Source organism: Gallinula chloropus (genome assembly GCF_964237585.1).
Source record: "Gallinula chloropus genome assembly, chromosome: 5".
In the NCBI taxonomy this organism is placed as follows: Eukaryota; Metazoa; Chordata; class Aves; order Gruiformes; family Rallidae; genus Gallinula; species Gallinula chloropus.
This window is the reverse complement of record NC_140090.1, coordinates 1,810,749-1,821,593: the sequence shown is the minus strand read 5'-3', so window position 1 is coordinate 1,821,593 and position 10,845 is coordinate 1,810,749.

Below are 10,845 nucleotides of genomic sequence, written 5' to 3'. Positions count from 1 at the left end.
GAATGTGAATTTAAGTTAATATGAACTAGGAAGGGGAATCTTTTATTTTTCCTTCTATTTATAAGATAAATAAACCTTTATATATTTAGACCAGAGGTACAAATATCAGCTGTAAATGCCAGTGAAAAGCCCTGACTGACAGCCAGAATTTCAGTGCTTCCCCTGTCTGCAACACTTGTCCCCTGTAAAGCACTGGGAGTGAAAAGTGGAGGGAGAGGACTCCACATCACACTTGTTGCGGTGCCTGCTGCTTCTTGGCATTGATCGTCCTGTTTCCTTTCACTTCCTAGGCTGGGTTATGGTTGCACTTAGAATCATGGAATGGTTTGGATTGAAATGGTCCTCAGGCCCCCCCCCAGTGCCTCCCTGCCATGGGCAGGGACACACCCCCCCAGCCCAGGGTGCCCCAATCCCCATCCAACCAAGCCTTGAACCCTGCTAGGGGTCCAGGAGCAGCCCCAGCTTCTCTGGGCACCCTGTGCCAGGGCCTCCCACCTCTGCAGGAAGGATTTCTGCCTCCCAGCCCCTCTCCATCCCCCTCCTGCAGCTGAAGGCCATGCCCCTGGGCCTTGCCCTCCCTGCCCTCGGCACCAGATCCTCTCCATCTCTCCTCCTGGAGCCCCTCGAGGGGCTGGAAGGGGCTCAGAGCTCTCCCCAGAGCCTTCTCCTTTACAGACTGAACCACCCCAACTCCCAGCCTGTCTCAATAGCAGAGGTGCTCCAGCCCTCAGATCATCTCCGTGGCCTCCTCTGGACTTGCTTGTGCTGGGGACCTCAGAGCTGGACGCAGCACTGCACAGGCTCAAGGGACAGAATCCCTGCCCCTGACCTGCTGCAGCCCAGGACACAGGTGGCTTTCTGAGCTGCCAGTGCACATTGCCAGCTCATGTTGAGCTTGTCCCCCAACAGCTCAAGCCCCTCTCCTCAGGTCTGCTCTCCATCCATCCATCCATCCATCCATCCATCCATCCATCCATCCATCCATCCCCAGCCTGTCACTGTGCTGGGGATGACCCATGGCCAGGACCTTGCCCTTGGCCTTGTTGAACTTCATGCAGTTTGCATGTCTCACCTCTCCAGCCTGTCAGGTCCCTCGGGATGACATCCCTTCCCTCCAGCATGTCAACCACACCACCACGCAGCTCAGTGTCATCAGCAAACTTGCTGAGAACACACTCGAGCCCACTACCCATGTTACTGACAGAGATGTTAAGTAACACCGGTCCCAGTGCAGCCCCCTGAGGGACACCACTCAGCACTGGCCACCCACTTATGCAGAAGGAAGATATATAACTTCTCCTTGGTGGTCCTGAGGCACAGACACAAGGATTGTCCCACCTCAGAGGTCCAAATGCTGCAGGGCATTGTGGCACAGTCTGCTGTGGCCAGTAATACTTTGCAGCAGCAGTTCCCCGAGGCTGAATGCTCCGGGAAAGGTCATTAACACAACAAAAAGGTCATTAACACAACAGCCACCGCGAGAAATTCTTCTCCAGACTATTATTAACAGTGCTAACCAGCCATAAGGAATCTGTGGTTGCTCCCACTGCTCAGCCCGGCAGCGGCACTGGACTGTGAGACAACTGCTTCGTTACTGAGGTCAACAAAGTGACATTTAATTGCAACGAGGAACGATACTGTCACAAATAATATCCCCTACCTCTCCTGCCCTAAGAGCAGCATCCTCAGAGGTATAATCTGCAGCAGCTCACAAGGGAACATAAGTGTCTGCAAACCAAAGTCCTGACACAAGCTGGGATTTCACCTGAACAACCTGCACCAAGGACAGGACGAAAAGAAACAAGCAGGAAAAAGCCTGAAATTCAGCCCCTGGGAAATGATTTCTAGGGGCAGGAACAGGCTGCCCAGAGAGGGGATGGGTACCCCATCCCTGAGGGTGTTCAAGGCCAGGTTGGCTGGGGCCCTGGGCAACCTTGTGTAGCTCCAGGCCTGGAGGTTGGTGTCCCTGCCTGTGGCAGGGGCTTGGAGCTCTGTGTCCCTTCCAACCCAGACCAGTCTGGGATTCTGTGATTCTTTTCTTTGCCTCACATTTCACAGCATCTTCAGCACTGGGGATCGTGCCATCAGGATATAAACTGTAAGCCCTTCACCCATGTTATGTGGAGGTTTGCTCTGGTCCTGCTTGCACCCATGCCAAAAGGGTTGTAGCCACCCTCTGAGCCCTCAGTCCCTCTCCACTCACACCCACACAGGCTCTGGTCTCTGCCTTCCCTGCAGATCTTCTCACATTCATTCATGGTCCAAAACAACTCGGGTCATTGGTGCATTTTTCTCAACAATAGGGGAGCCAGGGGAGGAAAAATTTTGTTCATTGAATAGTTCTCATTCCAGGGAGCCTGGCAGGCTGTCAGCTCATTTCCTTGGAAATGGTTCCATGGCAGGAGAAACTACTGATGACCTCATGGGTCTTTTTATAAAGCAACATAATGACAGGGAATGGACAGCAGCAGCTGCAGAACTACCCTGGCTGTGGCAGGGCTGCCTGTGCGTGGTGGCCTTCAGGGAGATGACTCTCCCTGTCCCTGTGGCTGCAGGGTTGCTGCCTCAGAACCAGCAGTGAGGAGATGCTAAGTGGGTGCTTGTCACCGCAGGGCACGCTAGCAGCAGCGCTGCATGGGACATGCTGATTTCCAGGGAAGGAGAGGACTTACCTGGGATTTGGGAGTGTCTTGTGATAGCTCTGGCTATGCTTGGGCATGTTCTCAGCCTGCGCTTGTTAAAGCATCTCATCCCCAGGAACCCTCACACAGCCATTCCCAACCTGAAAATGAAGCGCAATGATCTAACACAGGCTCGGGGTTCCCTTTCCTTACCATACATCAGCTGTGGATTTAGCTGGTGCATGTTCCTCTCTCATCAGGTGGCAAGGGACACGAGTAAAAGCCAATTTCCCAGGGTACTGGGACAATATCCACCACTGGCTCAGCAGGGCACAGGCAGCTCTGGGCCAGGCTCAGCCCACAGCGAGTCGAGCGTTGGAAATTCACTCTCAAGGATATCTCCTGAGATGTAAAGATTCAAAAGTGATCCAACTCTCACAGAAATGCTTTGAATCCACAGATTTCTGAGCAACAAACATAGAGCAAATATTTTTGTTTGTCTAGTTTGTGGGATGGCTTTGGCACTGAAAAGCAGGTAAAGCATTTTGAGGTCTGCCTGGCGCCCTGGTGCAGTGAAGCTGCGAGCGAAACCTGTCTGTTTCAATCCAGCCACCTCCTTCAGCCTTTAAAAATACCAGAGAACACCTGGATTTCAAAGGTACTGAAGACAGGCTTGTTTTGGAAGCAGAAATGAGATAGACAAAAGCAAGACTATAGATAGCCTCTGCTGAGCGAGGTGCCTGCAGGATCTCCGTCAGTGATGTACATCTCCTGTCAGCCCTGGGTTTACAAGGGGCTCCACTGCCAGTGAGACCCAGGGGAGTTAAGCAGCTACTTGTCCTTGGGGACCAGGACCCCAAACACCCAAGTCCCACACTGGCAGTGAGTCCAGCACTATGATCTTTACCCTTCAGTGGTGGTGATGGTTCCAGGTGTTTCTCTGCTGGGCTGCTGGCTGCAGACACCAAAGGTGATTCCCCATCCCCTCCCTGTGCCAGCACAACCGCACAGCAGGAGGCCAGTGAAACCCCCTGTGAAATTCCTGTGTCATCGATAGAAGCTGGTCCTAAGACACAAAAACTAACTTGAGTAAAGCTCTACCAGGCTTTGAAACAGAGACTGAGCTTAAATAACTCCGTGACATTGTCAGCATTTATTTGGGCTAAGAGGTGACCGAGTTTTTAGCAGCACATCAACTGATGATTTAAAGGAAAGATGATAGTCTACGAAAACCCCACTGGCACAGGGGAGACCAGGCTGAGATAGCTCTGGTTTTGTGATACGGAGGCAGCTGAAACCTGTCCGGCTCCAGCTCCAGACCAAATCCCAGAAGCTTTTAAAATCAGTTCCAAAACCTCCAGCATGAGCAGGATTCCCACCCCGGGTGCTTACAGAAAGATGAAAAGCTGCAGCTGAACCAAAGAGTCAGCCTGTGCAGCTCAAAGGTTATGTTTTAGTAGATTACAATAGGAGTTTGGGAAGTTAATTGGGCTTTAACTTTCATTCCTGTAAAATCAGATTGAACTGGGTTTATGCACAAGTACCCAAAGGACTAAAAAAACCAGTTTTGTTTAATGTCAAGCTGGGGAAATCTGAAGTTTGGTGTGCTATAAAACCACTGGCTGCTACAGCTGCTTCCTTAAGGCAACGGCTATGAAAGCATCGTTTCCTAAGGGAGGGACCAGTAAGCAGCAGCTTTCTTGCCTGAAAAGCATTCCAGTCATAGAAACACCCTATTTCTGTGAAACCACAGGCTCAAATCCTGGCAGAGGTTGAAGGCCACTCCCTCTTTAGGAGCAGGTGGAGCTGAGCACCACACAGCCCAAACTCACAGGCAGACCTGGGGAGCTGCGTAGGACAGAGCTGCTCCCACGGTGAGGGGCTGGCAGGAACCTTGCCAGGGTGAACAGTGTCCTGCTGCAGGACACGGAGCTGGGCTGGACATGGGGCAATGCCCCTGTGTGGGCACTACTGAGACCCCTGCACCTCCACCCTGTGCAGGGCAGGGGCCACATCCTGCCCCAGCAGCTGAAATTTCAGATTTGCAGACTCAGAAGAAGGAACAAAACGTGTCACTGTCCCCCAGGAGAGGGAAAAGCTGCAGAAACAGGCACAATCCTGTGGTACCAGCAACAGTTTGGTCCCTTGGGAAAACCCTCAGGGAGCAATAAATTGCACAGCAAATCACTACTTGCTGAAGAGCAGCAGACACCTCCTCACCCACGCTGCTGCAGCGCTTCCCTTGTTACTGAGGTCAATAAATCACGGTGTGTGCATAGGGAAGGGCACAGTGAGCCTGAAAGTGTCCATTCCTTACCTGCTGCTCCATGGAGGGAATGAATACAGCATGGAGCTGCCAGGAGGGAGCTCCTTCCCTCGCTGCCACAGGTCAGCTGAGCCCCTCTGCCTCCAAGTGCAGATCCACAGTGCTCTCCTTCAGAAGCCACTGGTGAGCTAAACGTGTCAAATTAAAACCTCTCTTATTTTTAACCTTTTTTTCCCCATGTCTAATAATTGCTGCTTCCAGTTGTTGCTCTTCTAGTGCAGTGCTTCCTCCTGCCCAGGTCCCTGCAACCTGCTGTTCCTTCCACGACACCTTTGATGAGCTTGATGAACAAGATGAGCTGTTTTTAAACTCTGTGTGTTTAGGCATCGTCTTTCCTTTAAATAAAGGACCAAAGATTCAGCTTACCCATCAATATCACCCAAGAGATACGATCCAGCCTAACACCAATGGCTGTGGCAAAGACACAGATTTATCATTATGTTGCATGGATTAAACTTAGCCAGACTTTCCTAAGGTGATTGCTGTGTGGAGACAAATTTGGTTATTTTGTTTTAAAGGTAGAATATTGGGACTCCAATTCCCACTGTGTTGAGAAGATTCCAAGTGTTCTGCAGGAGATGAGGCTGAGGCTGCAGCCATCCCTGGCCATGGGCTCTCCTGTTGATGGGAGCACCCATGGCACAGAGGTGGCCACTGTGCCAGCTGTGACACAGTGTCACAGCTTTGAGCTCACCTGGCCTTTGGCTTCAGCTCCAGCTCCGTGCCCAGCAGCACCTCACACCAAACCCCGCAGTGACACTCGGCTCCATCAGGTCTTCAGCTTTCCACTTGACTGTGTTTGCCACAGCCTCAGCTGTAGGAGTTTGCTACAATTTCAATCCTCCAAACAATGTGGTGGTACAAGAAATGTTAGGCTGCCACTACACTGAGGTATTAGTGGTTACAGTGGAGCCCACCCTCGTTAATGACACAGCAGCACAGCCATTAGAGACACTTGAATCCACACCAGACCTGGTCCTGATCCACGGGGATGGGACAGGACAAAGCCCTGCTGTCCTGCTCAAGGGCAGTGCTGAGGCACAGCAGCACTCGAGCTGCTGCCTGGAGAAGCCAGGTGTGAGGTGCATCAGGAAGCCATCAGGGAGAGCTCTGCGACACACCTGGATTGGGTTGAAGCACAGAATCAAACACTGAGGCTTCACAGTGGATTCAAACTGCTGTACTTGGAGCCCCATTTGTGAGGCAGCTTCAGACCCCCCATGAGAACCAAGTCACAGTTTAGTGACACTTTATTAGCATGTCCTTACACGGTGAGAAGTGGCTGAACCATTTCAGACACAGATGTCCATCACCTGCAGCTACATCATCTCCATAAACACCACTCCCAGCCTAAAACAGGAAGAAGCAGGGCTTTCCCAGGGACACAGACAGCTACGGCCTCCCCAAGCCCACAGTCAGTGCATTTTCTTCCCAGCATCACCCATCCTCTGCCTTGGGGACCGGCTGCTCTGGGCTTACCGATGGCCGAACCAGGGTCTGCATATTGCACCGTACCACTTGCTACACCTCTGCCTCTCCAGCCACTTTCTGCTTTTCCCACTGAAGTTACTAAGGAAACCAGCAGCATTTGCCTGAGCTGGGCTCAGGAACAGCCAAGCGCAAAGGAAAACCAGTTTATCCGTGCCACAGTTTGGGAAAGGAGGCAGTTTACGTGACACATCCTACCCACACAGATGGCATGACTCAAAACCGCAGCTCCTGCGTTCTGGTCCTGTTTTTCCCCCATTCTCTTCTGCGTAAGAGGGGATCTGTTCAGCCAGGCTCACACACCAGGGCATGGAGTGACAACCTGGCAGCTCAGAAAGACACACCCCAGCAGCGCTGGGAGGGGGTCTGCTCTCACCACAGGACAAGCCCCAGGACCCCCTCAGCCGTGTGGCTCCTGGAGGCTCCAGCTCAGCTCCCTGCTGCAACACATCTCCACGTACAGTTGGACAAGCAGCAGCCACAGTGACACTGCCTCACGTCCATGCCTGCTTAGGGGTGCTCTGCCCCTCACCCCAGTCCCAAATCGATCACTGCAAACCCCACCTAAACAACAGGGCTCATCCCAAGGCCTTTGCCTTAATTCTACCAAACTCATATTTGTGTTTTATTGCGCCTAGGAGCCCCGAAAAGAGGCTGCTGGGAGCTGATGGTGGGATTCTTCTGGGTGAAGGTAAACCTACCTCAGCCTTTAAACACAAGCCCTAGCTAGGGTTTGGAAGTTTCATACCTACACAGGATTTCCTTCCCCTCCCAACATCCCAGGCAGCTCCATGCTTTGGGTTCCTCACTGTGCGGGCTGAACCAACGCAAGCATTCCGCTCTGTTCCTGCTGAAGTCAGTGGGGATCTGTACCGTGCCCATGCTCCTCACCCAGTAACCTCCTTAAATCAATTACAGCCTCTCCCAGGTCCCCAGTTTGTTTCAGCTGTTCCCGTTACCTGTTGTAGGCCAATAAATGGGACACTGCTGAGAAGAAAGGCCACAGGCTTTTAATCCACCCAACAGCGCAGAGCCTCAGCCTCAGAACTTCTCTGTACCGTTGCTGTAACCACACTGACAACTGTTAGACTCTGATGAGACACAAAAACACGAGGCTAATGCATTCCCAGCTCCACATGTGAGGCTGTGTCTTGTTTGCCCCAAAGGAGACGCTGAGTGCAGCGCTACGCCGGAGCAGGGCCACTCAGCCTGCGCCTCAGTTTAGCAGCAAGCAGCTCCCTGAGCATGAGCATCATCTAAAAGTAATTGAAATTATAGTGTATGCAAAAGTTTGGGTGCTAGACCAGCTCTAGTGCCACAGAGGAACACTGACCCTCCCAACATCTCCATCTTTCAACCCCACCTCTATCCAGCCCTTTTCATACTCCTCAATGATTATTTCTAACCCTTTCCAGTGCCAAAAAACCTCTGCTTGAGCCATCTGAAACACACTTATTTAGCTATAAACTACTCAGGTTACAAATAAAGGTAGTTTTATGACAGGTCCCTAAGCCCCCATTGGGTCCCCAAGCCCCACATGAAAATTCATGGGGAGAGGGGAAGGAGATTTCTTTGGTTGGCAGCACAGGCTTAGTGTTCTATCACCTTGGATATAGCACAATTCTCTTAAAAAAACCAGTAAAAACTTTTAGTTGGAAGCATTTGCTAATAAAAAGGAGGATCCTGCCCCCATCTGGCCTCCCTGGAAGGAAGCAGCCCAAGGTGGAGCCGGAGCAAGAAATCCCTCGCAGCGGCTCTGCGAGGGGAGCGCTGGGCAGGGTGCGAATGCTGGCTCCTGAGCCACGCTCAGAAACGGGTAATAATTCGGGTTTTGGATCGAGGTTTGACTGGCAGAAAAGCAGAGATAATTGTAATCCTTCTGGAGTGGCTCCAGTCATGCAATCGTTTGTTTGTGGGGTGCAGATGGGCCCAACTGTGCCGTGTGAATGGGAATATATAGGCCTCGCCATCTGCTGCCGATGTGGGAAGGAACCAGAGTCTCCTCAGTAGATCTGTGCCCACTGCCAAGAGCCAGAAAAACAATAGTTTGATTGGCTTTGCCTCTATAAATCTGCAGCACGTCACAAGTTCTGTACTACACTTCCAGGCAGAAATGGCTTTTGAAGAAAAGTTACTTGGCCTGCAAAGCTGAGACACCTCTCCCCAAGGAGGAAGGGGAAGAGGGAACCTGTCAGTTAAATCCAGGGGGACCTCTTGCTTTCTGAAAACCAGACGTAAGGTTTAATTATAAATCTCCAATTAGCAGAAGATAAGGTATCCTCCTACTCCCCCAGGTAACCTCTAGATGCCCTCTCCTTCTCCTCGCCCCAGCTGCCCTCTGTCCTGGACCTCACACTCCTTTGCTGGGCTCAGTGTCGCATCATACAGTAATGTCAGTGCTGGCCAGCAGCAAAACTCCCATGTAAGAATGAGATTTTCCCACTTTCCCTCAGCTAAGAGCTACCTAACTTACCAACTGGCACATCTTTCATGCTACCCCAGGATTCTCCTTAGATATACCTAGAACAGTAAGAATTAATGGTGTAAACAAACGGGGGAGAAGCTGTTCTGCCTGGCTTCAGGCTGCCCTTACTGAAAGGATGGCAAAGAGGGGCTTGCTCCTCTCCACAGGAGTTTGGCTTTAAAGAATAGTCCCCACAACCAGTAAAACTGGGGTTTGGCTGTGGCAGTTTGTGAGCATACAGGGCTCTTTGTACAACTGATCCAGAGAGCAAGGGACCCTGGGATTCACTGACTGCGACTGGACTTGGCTTGCTGCTGCCAGAACCAGAAAACCCCCAAACAGATCTTGTGTGAAGAAGGTCCAGATCAGACCACTTTCTCTCCATGCCTTCCACCCATTAAAAGAGGAAAACAAAAGGGGTAACTTAAAACCATTGGTTGTTCAAACCCTGTGCACCTCTAGGTTTCTGCCTGCAGCAGGTGAAAAGCCTCAGAGCTGATGGCTAATGCGTTTGGTGTGAAATCGGGTGTTTTAACCACTTTGTTAAATAAGCACAGGTGCATGTTTTATGCCAAGAGCCAGAGACCATCAGCAGAGAGTAGGGGTGTGGAGGGGGGAGGTACCTGGGTAGCTGAGGTTGCCTTAAAGAAGGTCTTAGTGGTCTCATCAACTCACACTGCACTGCAGGCAAGTAAGTGGTTACTGAAGAGAAACCTCACCCCACGCAACAGACCCCCCAGGACCCGTCAACATGTGCAGGAGCCACATGACAGTCTCCTCCTGGCATCTCCCACACCGCCTGTCGTGAACAAGCACAGGTGTGACAGAAGGATCGGTGACAGTCGGTTGCTTTAGGTACTTACAGCAGTTTTGGGTTCTCTCTTATGCTCCTGGCTGACATACACACAGCAGAGAACTTACAGGCTGAAGCACGCTTCAGAGAGCAGCTTTCCCTCATCCTGTGAACGTGCCCTTAAGAAACTCATCACTCTCTCCTCACTTTGTTTCTGCAGGCATGTTTTACAAGATCTGGCTGAAAAAGAAGATATTGAAAGTTCTTAAGAAGATTTGTCCATCAAGTCAAGTTCAAGATTTTCCTTCATTTACCAGCTACCCTGCTCGCTGCAGCATAAACCATACAGTGCCCTTGGCATCTGGGACCCAGAGAGATTCAACACACCCACACAACCGTGCTGCTTCTAGGAACATGCTCCCAATAACAGCAACCTGTGCTCAAATATCTTGTCAAATATACTTAAAGCCTTTAAAAAAAAACCCAAAACCACTCCTCAACCAGCAAAGCTGTTGGATTATTAGTTGCTAAGTATGCTGTATACAACAGAGTATACACAAGTGCCAGAAAACCTGTATCACAACGGGAAAGGGGAAAGGGGAAAGGGGAAAGGGGAAAGGGGAAAGGGGAAAGGGGAAAGGGGAAAGGGGAAAGGGGAAAGGGGAAAGGGGAAAGGGGAAAGGGGAAAGGGGAAAGGGGAAAGGGGAAAGGGGAAAGGGGAAAGGGGAAAGGGGAAAGGGGAAAGGGGAAAGGGGAAAGGGGAAAGGGGAAAGGGGAAAGGGGAAAGGGGAAAGGGGAAAGGGGAAAGGGGAAAGGGGAAAGGGGAAAGGGGAAAGGGGAAAGGGGGGCTGACTTGCATGGCCTCACAGGATGCAAGCTCACCACTCCAGAGACCAACATCCCCTCACAGCACAACCACACCGTGGCAAGACTGAACATACACCCAGGTCATTACCCACAGGCTCAAGAACAATGCTCAGGTACCACTGCCAACAGCAGGAGCTACACTGGAAAACATCCTATGCTGAAGAAATTCAACATTCTCATAACAGACAGATATCACCTTGGGGAAAATCGGTTGTCATACTCTGAAAATGGCACAGGGAGTCTGAAATGAAGGAGTTATCTGGCCAACTTAATACAAAGTTAGGTT